The sequence below is a fragment of the Gossypium arboreum genome, chromosome 7 (assembly GCF_025698485.1).
Source record: "Gossypium arboreum isolate Shixiya-1 chromosome 7, ASM2569848v2, whole genome shotgun sequence".
In the NCBI taxonomy this organism is placed as follows: domain Eukaryota; kingdom Viridiplantae; phylum Streptophyta; class Magnoliopsida; order Malvales; family Malvaceae; genus Gossypium; species Gossypium arboreum.
The window spans coordinates 65,448,902-65,464,866 of NC_069076.1; positions in this window are offsets into that span (position 1 = coordinate 65,448,902).

The following is a 15,965-nucleotide window of genomic DNA, read 5'->3' on the forward strand; positions in this document are numbered from 1 at the left end:
TGATGATTCTGAGATAGGAACCGAACTAAACTCCAATGAAACTTCCCCAAACCTAGCAGAATATGAGGGAATTAAGGTAAAAGATGAACTTAAGCAAAAACCCTCTATTGAAGAACCTCTCAAATTGGAACTTAAACAATGGTCAAATCACTTGGAATATGCATTCCTTGGAAATAATTCTACATTACCGGTAATTATTGCATCCAACTTGCAACCCAACGAGAAAGAGAAATTACTTCAAGTATTTAGAGAGCATAAAAGGGCCATAACTTGGAAAAATTCTGACATTAAAGGGATTAGCCCTTCTTTTTGCACCCACAAAATTTTAATGGAAGATGAATATAAACCATGCGTACAAGCCCAAAGACGACTGAACCCCAACATGAAGGAAGTTGTTAAAGTTGAGGTAATTAAACTCCTAGATGCTGGAATTATTTATCCTATTTTTGACAGTTCTTAGGTGAGTCCAGTGTAGGTTGTTCCTAAGAAAGGAGGCATGACTGTTATAGCAAATTAGAAGAATGAATTAATCCCAACAAGGATAGTCACAGGTTGGAGAGTGTGCATTGATTATAGGAAGCTAAATGATGCCACGAGAAAAAATCACTTCCCCCTTCCATTCATTGACCAAATGTTGGAAAGATTAACAGGAAACATTTACTACTGCTTTTTAGATGGACTCTCTGACTATTTTTAAATCCCAATAGCTCCTGAAGATTAAGAAAAGATGACATTTACATGTCCATACAGTACGTTTGCTTATCGTAGAATGCCTTTTGGATTATGTAATGCTCCTGCTACTTTTCAGCGCTGTATGATAGCCATTTTTGACGAACTCATAGAAGACCTCATTGAGGTATTTATGGATGATTTCTCAGTTTTCGGTAACTCTTTCCATTTTTTCCTCAAAAACTTAAAACGAGTGTTAATAAGATGTGAAGAAATAAACCTTGTGCTTAACTGGGAAAAATGTCATTTTATGGTTCAAGAAGGTATTGTGTTAGGACATAAAATTTCTAGTAGAGGGATTGAGGTTGATAAATCTAAAATTGAAACCATTAAAAAACTACCTCCCCCTAATTCGATTAAGGCTATTAGAAGTTTTTAGGACATACTGGGTTTTATAGAAGATTTATTAAAAACTTTTCTAAAATAGCTAAGCCTTTGACTAAATTACTAGAAAAAGATATGCCTTTTAATTTTGATCAGGAGTGTTTAGAAGCATTTAATACTTTAAAGGATAAACTGACTAAAGCTCTGATTATAATTGCACCTGATTGGAATTCACCTTTTGAACTAATGTGCGATGCAAGTGATTTTGTAGTAGGTGCAGTTTTGAGACAGCGAAGAGATAAACATTTTCAACCTATCTATTATGCTAGCAGAACTTTAACAGCCGCACAAGAAAACTACACCACCATGGAGAAAAAGCTGCTAGCTGTGGTTTCTGCATTCGATAAATTTAGGCCATATTTAATATTGTCTAAAGTTGTCGTTTATACTGACCAGTCCGTTCTTTGCCACCTTTTGACTAAAACTGATGCAAAACCTTGACTCATTCAATGGATCTTATTATTGTAGGAATTTGACTTGGAGATTAAGGATAAGAAAGAAGCTGAATATCTCGCGGCTGACCATCTCTCCAGGCTTGAAAACTCAAGTACCAAAGAGCCAGATGACATTGAAATAAATGATTCATTCCCTGAAGAACAAATTTTTGCTATATCTGATTCTGAGGTACCTTGGTTTGTAGATATTGCAAATTTTTTAGCCGCTAACGTTATCCAAAAAGGGTTGACACATTAGCAAAAGAAGTGATTCTTTTCCGTAAATGTGCAGATCAAATCATTAGGATATACATTACAAGGAAAGAAGCATTGAAAATCTTGGAACATTGCCACTCAGGATCGACTGAAGGACATTACAGTGGAAATAAGACCGCAAATAAAGTCCTTGAATCAGGTTTTTATTGGCCCACTCTATTCAAAGACGACAACAGGTATGTTACTTATTGTGACAAATGTCAAAAGACAGGTAATATATCCAAACGTGATGAAATGCCTCAACATATATACTCTCATGTGAAATATTTTGCGTTTGGGGTATCAACTTTATAGGTCTATTCCCTAGTTCATTCGGGAATAAATACATCTTAGTAGCTGTTGATTATATGTCCAAATGGGTTGAAGCCCAAGCTTTACCTACTAATGATGCTAGAGTAGTAGTACAATTCCTTAAGAAACTTTTCTCTCGATTTGGTACACCTAGACCAATTATCAGGGATAGGGGTACTCATTTTTGTAACGCCCAATTTGACAAGACCCTTAAGAAATACGGAGTTCATCACAGAATAGCTGCCCCTTATCACCCTCAAACTAGTGGCCAAGTCGAAGTAGCGAACCGAGAGCTTAAACGTATCCTAGAAAAGATAGTAGAATTAAACAGGAAGGATTGGGCAATGAAAGTAGATGATGCTTTATGGGCTTATAGAACTGTTTTTAAGACTCCCATAGGAACATCACCTTACAGACTTGTTTATGGGAAAAGTCGTCATCTACCGTTTGAGTTAGAACAGGTTGATGCAGTTGAACGAGTTAGATGAGTGGTGAGCCAATGCATATGAAAATTCAGGCCTATACAAAGAAGCGACGAAGTGCCGCCATGACGCCCGTTTGAAGCAACGAAGGCAATTTGAAGCTGGAGATCTTGTCCTGTTATATAACTCGAGGCTCAAATTGTTTCCTGGAAATCTTAAATCATGATGGTCAGGTCCTTTCGTAGTTCAAATTGTGTTTCCATATGGCACAGTAGAGGTAAGTCATCCATCACAAGGCACTTTTAAGGTAAATGGACATCGTCTCAAAATTTATAACGGTGAGAATTTCAAAGACGATAAAGAGAAGTTACGGCTCCACGATGTTACCTAAATATACCCACAAGGTAGAGTCGAGCTTAGACTATAAATAAGCGCTTCTCGGGAGGCAACCCCAGCACTAACAGTGTTAACTTCTTTAAATTTTAGTCTTCAACATTTAATTCACTAACTGAGTCACTGAACACAGGATTTCCACAACCACACGGCCAAGCACACAGTCGTGCCATAGGCCGTGTACATACCATGGGAGGCATCACGATCGTGCGATACGGCCGTGTGAAAATAGAGCAAAAACGTTTCCCCAACATGGGATTATATAAGTTGCCACGGTCGTGCGACACGCTCGTGGGCAATCCTGCCAAATTAACAAGGGCATCTGACATGACCGTGCCCATCGATCCTGGCCGAGCCTATCAAAATAACACGGGCATGCACCTGTATGCACAGGTGTGGAAGAAGCGAACGAAGAATGACACGGTCGTGCAACATGGCCATGTGCACCAATGCGCCCAATTTCAAAAACCACAAAATGCACGGGCTGAAATGAGGGACACGGGCGTGCCCCACAGCCATGTGCCCCAATTTCTTTATAAACACCTATTATTTATTTTATTTTTATCTTTATATTTTGAAATTACTTTTTATTTCCTTTTAATACTATTTTATCTTGAGATTTTATAATTTTTATTCGACTATTTCTTTACGAGTAATTATGCTTCGTTATATTTCCTAAAAATTTCCTGATTCTATCACAGTTATAAGGACCTCCGAAACTCATTTTTACTTAGGAACTTACAGCTCGACGACTGCTAAGACCTGCCCGACCACCACGATAACCTCTTCACTGGACACTATGGTTGTGGAACCCAACCTCTACCACCACCGGAGTATCCTCCTCCACTCTCATCATTGCTTTGGCCAATTATTCTCTATAACTCCAATTCAAGGAGTTCATTCATCATTCAGAAAGTTTCACTTCTCTCCCTATCTTATGATTATATATCTATATTTTTCAATATATCTATCTTTGTACATTGAGGGCAATATACATCTTAAGTGTGGAGGGTCTTTTATATCATTATCAGAAATCCCTGAATTTTGTCTTGTCCTCATGTGATCTTCTTATACCACTATTAGAATGAATTTTGATTAAGTTATGATTTTTATTGATATGTCTTGAATTAAAACATAGGCATTTATGCATTGATCATTTAAACTTTAAGACATTAGGGAGTTAAGCATGATAAATTGATTTTTGAGAATTAAAAATCTTTAGGTTATTTCCCCAAGTTTAGATATTATCTTGAGTTGAAATTCACAAGTTTAAACATCAAAAAGCCATAATTTTTGTGAGATCTTAAGCCTTTAGAGCATGTGTTATTTCTTTCATGCTCACTTTTATTATGAGTGCGTCAATATTGATTTGTTATTCTAGAACTTGCTTGATTATGCATGTCAAGACCACACCATTTAATTTGATATGTCGAGATGATAAAGGCACTTAGGTTTAACCCACTCACTCCACAGAAGCCTACCTTCATAATTAACCCTTAGTGATCCCCTTTGAGCCTAACAAGCCATTAATTTATTTACCCTCAATATTAACTCATAACCCATTATTGTTGAAATCCCCTAATTTAATCGCTATTTTTGTCGAGATTTGATTTGAATTAATTGCTTAGCTATGTTTTATTCTTCGTTGCAATAATTAAGTTCTATGTTATTTAACTTGTTCTTAAAAAAACAATACTTACATACATATTAGTAATGATTCGTCGTTTTTGAGCTTGAGTGTTAATTCTATATTCTGAGAAGAAGCTCACTTGTATTCAACTGAAAATTAGTTATTTTTCTAGTTAGGTGATTTCTTCAATTCAATCTCGATTCTAACCTTTTCTTTTAGCTTGTGACCACACCCCCTAACCAAAGCCACGTTGCAACCCTCGAAAGACCTTTTTGATTGATGTATCATCTCAATATATAGTGGTGGAGATTTGATTTTCATGCAGGCCTATGGTAATAACTTTTCATATTGACTAATGAGTGCTTTATTAGATGTCCTTAAACACCTCGAGTGATTTGAGTGTATCTTTAGTAAGGATGTTAAACTCTGTGATATTTTGATCAAAGGTGATTACTTAGATAGGGGGACACCTATGCTTTCATGATAAAATGCTCAACTTGGAATGTTGAAACTTTGATGTACTTTTTAGTTGAATTTTCAATGGATGATTACTTATGGATTGTTTTGAGATATTATTGATAGGGATTATATTTATGGATTATTTTTAGATATTATTTATAGGGATTATAAATTGAGAAGAATTTATTTTGATTGTAAGTTGAGGATTTTGCTTGAGGACAAGCAAACGCTTGAGTGTGGGGGTATTTGATAAACCGTAATCTATACATATTTTTATCCCATGCTTAGCACATTTATGGATGGTTTCTCCTTAGATTTTGTGAATTCGATGCTCCTACCACTTTAATTTCATGTTTTATACTTAGGTGAGCATAGGACAGTAAAAAGAGCGAGAAACGGGCCAAAAACGGAGAAAATAGACCCACATGGGAAATCAACACGGCCTGGACTTCCTCACACGGGTAAGCCACACGGCCGTGTCCATTTGGCAGGATCGAAGCACGACTTACACGGGTAGACTACACGCCCGTGCGCATTTAACAGCCTTGACCACGAGCTAAAGCAATCGCACACGGGTGTGTCACACGAGCGTATCCCTGTTTAGCCGAAGTATAGTCCTATTTGAAAAAGGCCACTTTTGAGGGCTCTTAGGCATTCAAAAGCCTATTTAAACACCTGAGGAGGCACTTAGAAGGGACATACGGAGTAGAAAGCAAGGAATGACTCAAGGGAAGCTGATTGATCCATCTTAGAAGCCGGATCCATCGTCAAGACTGAAGATCTCCCTTTAATTTCCATTCAGGGGTTTTGGGTTTTCTTTATGTTTTGTTATCTTTATTCTTTTGAGATGTTTTCTTTCATAATTATGATCTAAATCCCCTAAATACCTAAGGGGAATGAAACCTAAGACAGATCTTGTTATTATTATCTAAATTGTATGATAAATATTTGACTTGTTCTTAATTATGTATTCTTAATTCTTGTTTTAATATTCCAGAATATTGATTCAAGTTAATGCTCTTATTCAAAGGAGGAAAAGTCCTTGTCTAAGAGTAAATTTGTCATAATTAAGCGGAGTTGCTTGCACGCCTAGAGATAGGGTAACAAGATTTTTTCAGATTAGGGTGAAACCAAATAAGGGAGTCCATAGATCGAGTTAATGCAACACTAGGTGTTAACTAGAAAGAGGTTTCAGTTAATCAACCTAGGGTTAGACGTTATTAGTCTCGAGAGAGATAATAATATAACTTAGGTATTTCTACGGATCAAGTCAAATGAATAAATCATCTAATTCAGAGTCAAAGAACAAGTAAAGTCTAGGTGGATTTTTCCTTGGGTATTGTCTTAATCAATCGAGTTTTCTCAAAATCTTTTCCCCAATTTTCTCTCTGTGCATCCTTAGTTTAGTTAATTAGTTTAGATAAACAAACCCTTTAATTTTTAGGCTAGATAATAAAAAGGAAGTAATTACTAGTACTCTTGGTTCCTTTGGGTTCGACAATCCGGTCTTCCTAAAGCTATACTACTATTCGATAGGTACACTTGCCTTCATTGTGATAATAGTTAGTTTCAAGAACGATTAATTATAAATTTTTAAAACCTGTCGCGAATATCACAATCAACTTTGAAATGTATTAGTTTTTTTGTTGTTTTGAATTGCATAAATTGGCATTGTAGGTCACTCAACTTGAATGCTATAAAACTTGCACAAATAGGTCAATTATGTTGCACACGGGCTACCACTCAGTCGTGTGTTCAACACATTCAAGGTTGTTTTTGGTTCACATAGTGACCGTGAGTTACATGGCCTGGCGACACGGCCATGTGATTCGAAATTACAATACATTAGTCTGTTTCATGGGTTAGAGACATAGCTATGTGATAGCACCATACGACCTCAGCTTTGTCACACAGCCTGACCACATGGCCATGTGACCCATATTTTAATTTTTTACCTATTATTTTGTAAATGTTTCAGATTGGTTCTAATTTAATTCTGAACTTGTTTAAGAGCTTTCGTAAGCTCGATAAGGAATCGATTTTTTATTGTAATGCATGTTGAACATGAAATTAACTTGTGTATGTTAATTTATTGAATAATGTTGATTAAAATGCTTATGAATATTTTAGTTTATTATGGTAGCATCCTATAGCTCAGGTCTAACTACTAAACCAGGTATAGGGTGTTACAGTTGGTCTCCAAGAATGATCATGTTTTTTTGCGAATTTGAAGTCGACTACGTCCTATTGAATCCACCTATCGTCGAAGAAGCCAGAGACACTGACACCATTCCTGGAGACTCAGGAATTGATGCCACTACAAAAGCCAAGTATGAAAAGTGCAACAAAATGGTAAGAGGTCACATGTTAAGCCACATGGCTAACAACCTCTTCGACCTTTTTGTCAAAGATAAGCTAGCCAAATACATTTAGGATACCTTGGAGAAGAAGTATGGAGTGTAAGATGCTTGAATCAAGAAATACGTTGTAACACCCCAAACCCAGCCTAGACGTTATGGCCGAATCTATGATGTCACATTGGAGTGTTTTTCCAAAACACGAGTTCTGTGAAAACCCGTTCTACATAAAAACTTCTTTAGGTTCTCAAGAAAAGTTTAAAGTGTCTGGTTCATTGTAAAAACTTCAAGTCGGTTTAGCAAAATTATTAATTATATGAGTTTATTTTTAAACTTAAAAGATGGTGTTTGTTGCGGAAGCTTTCAAAATGTGTTGCGTAAGCGTGATGTGTTCAAAAAATCATTTATTTGTACTACTTAAAAATCCGAGTCCTAGTACTAACAAGTAAAGTAAAAGCAAATAAAATCCCCAAAAAATAAAAATTAAAAAGGCTTTATTACATAATGAAAACCCAAAATAAAATCTTAAGTATAATATTAAAAGAACTATGTCGAGTGGCCATCTCTGAGTCCTCCGTCGCCTCGATCCGTCTAAGCCTAAGGATTTCCTGCACAGTTAACAGATAGGTGAGTTTACAAAAACTCAATGCGTGAAATCCCATAATCGCAAACAACTAGTGTAAATACAGTTTGGACCTAAGCCCTTTAGTTCTAGTTAGGGGCCTTAGCCCTCTTTTCAGTGACAGTAACAGTCTGGGCCTTAGCCCATTTCAGTATTGTATACAAGCAAAGAATCCTACCCAATCCATCTGCTACACACCATCTCTGTACCAGCCCTACACGCCATGTAGGGATTAAATCGACCCACCCAACCCTACACACCAAATCGTACCGATTCCAGTACTAAAACAGTATTTGCAACCAGGTTCCCAGTAATAGGCTTATAGCCTTTCAGTGCAGTTCCTCCAAAATCATATATCCCACCCCATGCAATGCAACATAATATCATATGTGTATGTAGAACTGTCATGCTCAAAATCAGTCATGTAACAGCCTGATTTTAGGCCTAGTAGGAATAGCAGTTTCAAAACTACTATTCTGAGGCTGGAGAAAATTATTGTAGTATTATTTTATGTGTTATAATATAATTTTTTAGTGCATGTAAATTTTGGTAACTTAATTTTAGGGATTTCTAGTCCAATTTCGAAAAATGACTAAATCGCGTAAAATGTAAAAGTTGTGTGTTAATGCCTAAATGTGTCTAATAGCTAGATAACTAAAATTTAAGGCCTTTAAAGGGCAATTATACCCATTTTATTTGTGGTGGCCGGCCATAGGGGTCATAAAGGTTGAATAGTCAAAGTTGGTGTGTGTATTAGGTGACTTTTGACCAAAGAGGTAATAAAATAAAGATAGGATGATATCATCCCTTTTCAGCTTTTTCTTGACCAATTTTTCCAGAAAAAGAAAGGAGTTTTGAAGCTTTGAAATATCAGCCACTTACATCCCTTGCTAGTAAGTGATTTTTGAAGTCTTTCTTGATGATTTTTACATTTTTGGAACCCCTAAAGCATAAGCTTTCAAATGAGGGGTGTAGTTTGCAAAATGATAAAGAGTCTAGGGTTTTACCATAAATGTATATGTGTTGTTTGCTGAGTTTTTATGGAAGAATATGAATTGTAGTTGTCTAATAAACAACTTTTGTGAAGGAAATTTGCATGAAAATACATTTAAAAGGTTATTGTGCAAAGTTGTAAAATGGGTTGTTAATGTGTTTAATAATGATTTTTGTGAGTTGCTATAGTTATGAAAATGGTTTATCTAGGCTTAAGGAGTAAATAAATTGAATAAAAATCTTGTTTCGAGCCTAGTGGCAATTTGGTAATTTTGACAAAATAAAGGGGCAAAATTGTAAATTTTTCCAAAGTGTGTCAATGGACTAATTTGATTAGTACATTGTTTTAATTAGCTAAATGTGATGTTTTAGATGTTGAAAAATGCGATTTGGGCCTAGAAAGGGGAAAATCAATTTATGGATGATTACGTCTTTTTCACCTTTGTGGTATCGAGGTAAGTTCGTATGTAAATAATACCATGCTATACATGTATTTAAATGTTATCATCACATGAATTGTACGAATATTAATGTGTATGTGATTAATATAAATATGATGAGACAAGTCCTTGATAAGCGAGGAAAAATCTCGTTTGAACCTTAGGAATAAAATAGGATACGAGTGACATGTCACTAGGAATTATGAGTCTAGATGACTAGCTCGAGAGTGAGCATTTAAATGCTATGAGATATGAGGTAGCTTTAGCTACAATTGAGGCACTTATGTGAAAAGGTTTTTCCGAGTATCCAATTAGTATTCCAAGTGTTAACGGGTAATTCGAGGAAAGAGTTGATGATGGTCCCAATGTGGTAAGTCATTGGCGAGTATGCACTTGAGTTATGTTACGATTTGTGCAGGTATGTACACTAAGCTTATGAGAATTCCTTGGTATGTGAATGATATATGATGCATAAATATGTGTTCTTACCATGATGGATGAAATGATGTTGTACTAATTTTGTGAACAATGATCATGAATGAGTAACTTAGCCTTGATAGATTTGAGTTACTGCAGTAGTGTAAATTTTAAAATACACTAAAAATAGTTGGAAAAGAGGTATAAGCTGAATAAAATATGAGAATAAAGCTTATTTAGTCTAGTTTCTTATAAAATAAACCATGTAAGCAAAAGAATTTTCTATAATGATATATTTGAAGTTGCATGGGACAGAGTCAGAATGACTTTGAGATCTCCTATTCTGATTTTAGAAAATCATTATAAATTGTAAAAAAATGGTTATGAGTTATGATTTATACTATTAGAATCCTTAATGAGTCTAGTTTCAATATAAATAGATTATAACATTATTCGAGTCTTTTTCTATGAGATAATTGAACTTTAGTGTAGAAGGGTCTGAACTATCAGACAGTGAATCAGGGGTAACTTTTAGGAATAAACTGTACTAATTTGCTAAACCAAAAATTCTGGAAATTTAATGGTAGAAAGGTACATGAGTCTATTTTCAAGTAAAATTAACAAAACTTAATTTTGAGTTTCGTAGCTCCAAATATAAATAATTTAGTTACTATTACTTAGGAAGACAGCTTGTTGTGAACTTGAGAATATGTTGTAAACATTGATAAAACATGTTAATGAGTTGCTTATTGTTTTCATATGAACTTACTAAGTGTAAAGCTTACCCCCCTTTCTTTCCCATGTTGTCTAGGGTTTCCAGGTTAGCTCGGGTTGGAGGTTATCAGAGATATTATCACACTGTCGAGTTAACACTATCGGCATAAGTAAATTCTAGTGTTTCAAGTCTATGGCATGTATAGGGTTTTAATGTTAAGTATGTGATATTATGATTCAGCCAAAGGCATTAGCTTGTTATTAAGGTAGTATGTAGTCGGGTAAATTGGCCGATGTCGGCGAAAGACATTATGGGCCTAGATGATTATTCTTATGCATGTATGCTATTATCTCTTGTGATGTGGCTTACAACATGTATGCCTAGAGATTGAATTGAGATTCATTGATGAGTTAGTAACCGATGCAAGATTAAGTAATTGGTAAATAGTTAATAATGTCTCATGAATGGGTTTTGGATATGATTATGTATGCCTAGTGATAGACATGAGGTTTGTGATGTAATGATAATTATGACAAGTATGCGGTAATGATGTGAGTAAATTCTATGATATTTATTGCATAAGAAATTAACATGAGCATAACATGTTTGTAGATGTTTAAGAGCTCATTTATGCCATGTTGTCTGTTATTGGATAAGTATGTGTGCATATGTTGTGAGGGTGACAAATGGCTTGGAAAATAGCCTTGTAATTGTCTATACGGGTAGACACATGGGCGTGTGTCTAGACCGTGTGTGACACACGGTCTGCCCCCATGGGCGTGTGTCATGGCCGTGTTTTAAAGTTAGTGTTGCACACAGGCTAAGGGCATGGGCATGTCCCAAGCCACACGGGCGTGTGTGACTACACGGTCTATACCCACACGGGCGTGTGGAGCCTTAAAGCATGAAATTTTTCAAGTTTTTCTTAAGTTCTCGGTTTAGTCCCGAACTGCCTCTAACGCATGTTTTGGGCCTCGTAAGCCCTTTTAAAGGACAAAATGTACATGAAATGGAAATTTTTAAATTGATTGAAATTTTACAGCCCGGTTTTATATAGTTGGTTGAGTTTAAGTTAGGTAACACCTCGAACCCTGTCCCGGCTTCAAATACAGGCGAGGGGTGTTACAAGTCATACATAATATAGGGGTACATCAGTCATTTTACCTCGTAGGGGTATAACAGTCATTTCATCAGTATGGGGTCTAAGTGTACTTACCGACCCAACAGTAGGTCCACAGTCGTCTCGGGCGACCCGTGCAACCTTATTAGTCAATCAGTGCTAATGGGCCTATAACCTATATTACGGGCCCATTTGGTCTCACACTCTCGTATGGCCCACATAGCCCAAAAATGGCCTCATCCGTATAGTTCACACAACCTGGCCCATAATTTACCATATTTTGTGCAATTTCTCCACGTAGGGCCCACAAGCCCATTGGGCCCATACGGCCTAGTTTGGCCCAGAATGGCCCAATACCGTTTCAGCCCATGAAATTGCTCATGGCCATTCCGTCAACATCACGACCTCGTTTTGCTACTAGGCCTGCCACACGAGCGGCCATACGCCCGTGTGGTGTCGACAGCCCACTTTTCGACTTTTTGGCTTTTGCTATCACACATCTAATGATAGTATTCACACACCTGTTATGGAGTTGTAGCCGAAATGCCTTCGAGATCAAGAACCTATGATCAACCACAACCTCTCATTAGTTTCAAACCCTTGTTAATTTGATACCATAATATTGAAACCGCTATAACCAAAACATCTACTTACCATTCAATAATCGCAACCTTCCCTTGGTCTAACTCTACGTATTCCTTCCAATGTTTTTACCTTTACGAGAATAGTTAACCGACTTATAACAATCTGCAATCCCACACAACCACAACTAAAACTTAAACACCTACCAATAAAGGGACTATCACTTGTAAAGGGAAAACAATCGCCTAACACCTTACTTAATGAAATCGAGCCCCTAGCAACATTCGGCAAAACACAGTGTTATAAGTCAATCACTAAGGTGAAGAAGAGAATAAGTAAGAAGGGTATATTCGGCCCATAGAAGAAGAAGTCAACATTCCCTAAGAAGAAGACTTACCAATACTTAGCCAAGACCCCAGCCTAGAAGTCGCCTGAATTGTAAAGAAATAATCGACCAAGACTATTTAGCCCAGAGAAGAAAGGGAGAAAGTGGGAACAGGTTGTTTGACTTGAAGAACAAAAGATCTTAGGTTCAGCCACCATAGCACAAAAGCAAAGAAGGTCGAAGGAAAGAAGAAAACAATCGGTCAAGGAATCATGAACAAAAACCCAAAAGTTGAGAATGAATGGAAAATAAGGCAGTTGATCAATAAACATTATTGTGAAGGGCCAAAATAGAACAGGCAAGTGCCCGAATAGTCAAAATGAGAAGTACCCCCAAGACCCCTAGCAGAAACTGGTTACTCAGCAAAAGTGAAAAAAAAGACTCCAAAATGCAAAAAGGGAAAACAAGAGTACTAAACTGACCTAAAATGAGGAGTATGACCCCTAGGCCGAATTCTTGAGTGCCTAGAGTCCCTATTCGGCACCAACTCCCACAACTTCAAATCCCTTGATTCGCTCCTAAAAACTCTCCTCATATCTCTCCTTAACTTCCTCCTACAAACCCTCCATGACAGATCCAAACTCTCCTCCCCTTATTAGTGTTTTGGTTAACCACTACTACCTCCCCAAAGCAAGAAGTAAAAATAATCTCCCTTTGCACAAGCAGAGATTCGAACCTCAGACTCCATGCACACTCTACATGCCACTTACCACTAGGCTAGCATGCTCACTTTGTCATGTCTTACTCATATTAATTTAAAAGTCTTCTAGTAGTAGACAAGGGTTTATTCAAATAAGACCCAAATTTTTCTCAAGCCCGGACTTGAATCCACAACTACTCAGACACTCCCAGAGCATTAGATCACTAAGTCAGACATACATCCATGTCTCAAATACACAAAAATAATTTAAACAGGGTTCTTGGGATTTGGGGCATTACATACGTCGTTAGAGAATGGCTTAAATTCCAGATTACTTATGACAAACCTATAATGGAACAAGTACATGCCTACGAGAAATTAGTTTCTGGCATCCTAGCTGGAGGGATGAAGATGTGTGAAATCCTTCAAGAAAACATCCTAATTGAGAAGTTTCCATGGTCCTGGTCCGACTAGCGCGATATCCTGAATTATAAGAAGTGAGACATTTCTTTGGAGGAAGATAAGGCTTAAAGATAAGGCTCTAGTCACTTCAAGTGATTTTCCTTTAAAGATAAGGTTTTAATTACTTCAAGTGATTTTCACAATTTTAATAGATAAGTAAAGCTGGAAATTCAAAGAAAATAGCGAAACCTCTGAAGAAGAAGGTTGGCAACTTCAAGAAACCAAGAAAGAATAAAATCAACAACCTAGTGAGTTGCTAAGTGTGTGGAAAATTTGAACACAAATCATACCAATGCCACCAATGCTCTGGTCGCCAGATTAAAAACAAACCACAACTACATCTTGCTAAAAATCCAAATGAGATAGTATCTGCTATGGTTTCTGAAGTGAACCTAGTTGAGAACAATACCGAGTGTATTGTAGACACAGGGACTTCCAAACACTTATACAATCATAGAGAAATGTTCATTGAGTTTAAAAATGTAGCTAAAGGTTAATAAGCTTACATGAGGAATTCTAGCTATTCAAAAGTACTCAGTAAAGGAAAAATCTTTCTTTAACTTACTTTTGGCAAAACATTAGCATTGAATACTATTCTTTATGTACTCATCTTGCTTAGAAATCTAATCAACGGTGGGTTACTGAATAAGGTAGACATTAAATTAGTCTTTGAATCTGATAAACTTGTACTTTCTTGTAATGGAGATTACATTGGAAAAGTTATCTGAGTAGAGGTTTATTTGTGATTAAGACTATATTTAATGATAATAATAACGCCACCACTTTTGTTTATATTGTTGAATCTCTTGATATGTGGCATGCTAGATTATGTCATGTGAATATCCATTCTTTAAAAAAAAACTCATAAAAATTAACCTACTCCTTAATCTAGATGATACTAGCCTTAATAAATGTGAATTTCGTGTTGAAGCCAAACATGCTATATGTAACACTCCTCACCCGTATCCAACGCTGGAATAGGGTTACTGAGCATTACCAGACTTATAACACATATAACCCTACTTTTCTCATACATTTGATCAATTCATACAATTCTCATTCAATCTCAATCAATTTGTCCCTTATAATAGCCTACGAGGCCTAAAACATGCTTTAGGAGCGGTTCGGGACTAAACCGATAACTTATAAAGCTTTCATAAAACTTTGAAAATTTTACTCAAGATAGAGGACACACACCTATGTGAGCAGGCTGTGTGTCTCACATGACCACCAGACACGCCCGTGTCACAAGCCGTGTGAAAACAGGGGGTACATATAGCATGTTTGGCTATATGTAACACTCCTCACCCGTATCCAACGCTGGAATAGGGTTACTGAGCATTACCAGACTTATAACACATATAACCCTACTTTTCTCATACATTTGATCAATTCATACAATTCTCATTCAATCTCAATCAATTTGTCCCTTATACTAGCCTACGAGGCCTAAAACATGCTTTAGGAGCGGTTCGGGACTAAACCGATAACTTATAAAGCTTTCATAAAACTTTGAAAATTTTACTCAAGATAGAGGACACACACCTATGTGAGCAGGCTGTGTGTCTCACATGACCACCAGACACGCCTGTCACAAGCCGTGAAAACAGGGGTACATATAGCATGTTTGGCTTATGTAACACTCCTCACCCGTATCCAACGCTGGAATAGGGTTACTGAGCATTACCAGACTTATAACACATATAACCCTACTTTTCTCATACATTTGATCAATTCATACAATTCTCATTCAATCTCAATCAATTTGTCCCTTATAATAGCCTACGAGGCCTAAAACATGCTTTAGGAGCGGTTCGGGACTAAACCGATAACTTATAAAGCTTTCATAAAACTTTGAAAATTTTACTCAAGATAGAGGACACACACCTATGTGAGCAGGCTGTGTGTCTCACATGACCACCAGACACGCCCGTGTCACAAGCCGTGTGAAAACAGGGGGTACATACTGACTTGGGGTCACACAGCCAACAACAAGCCCGTATGTCTAGCTCGTGGGCCCTTTCACGTGGCCACACAAGCCCGTGCGCCAGGCTGTGTACTAGGTTGTGCTAAACCTATAGGTAATATTGACTTATGCAACACGGCCAAGTCACATGCCTGTGAGCTAGGCCGTGTGCCAATTAAGGGGTATACTGACTTTACCACATGGCCAGTCATATACTCGTGTGTGAGACCCTGTGGACCATGCTGACT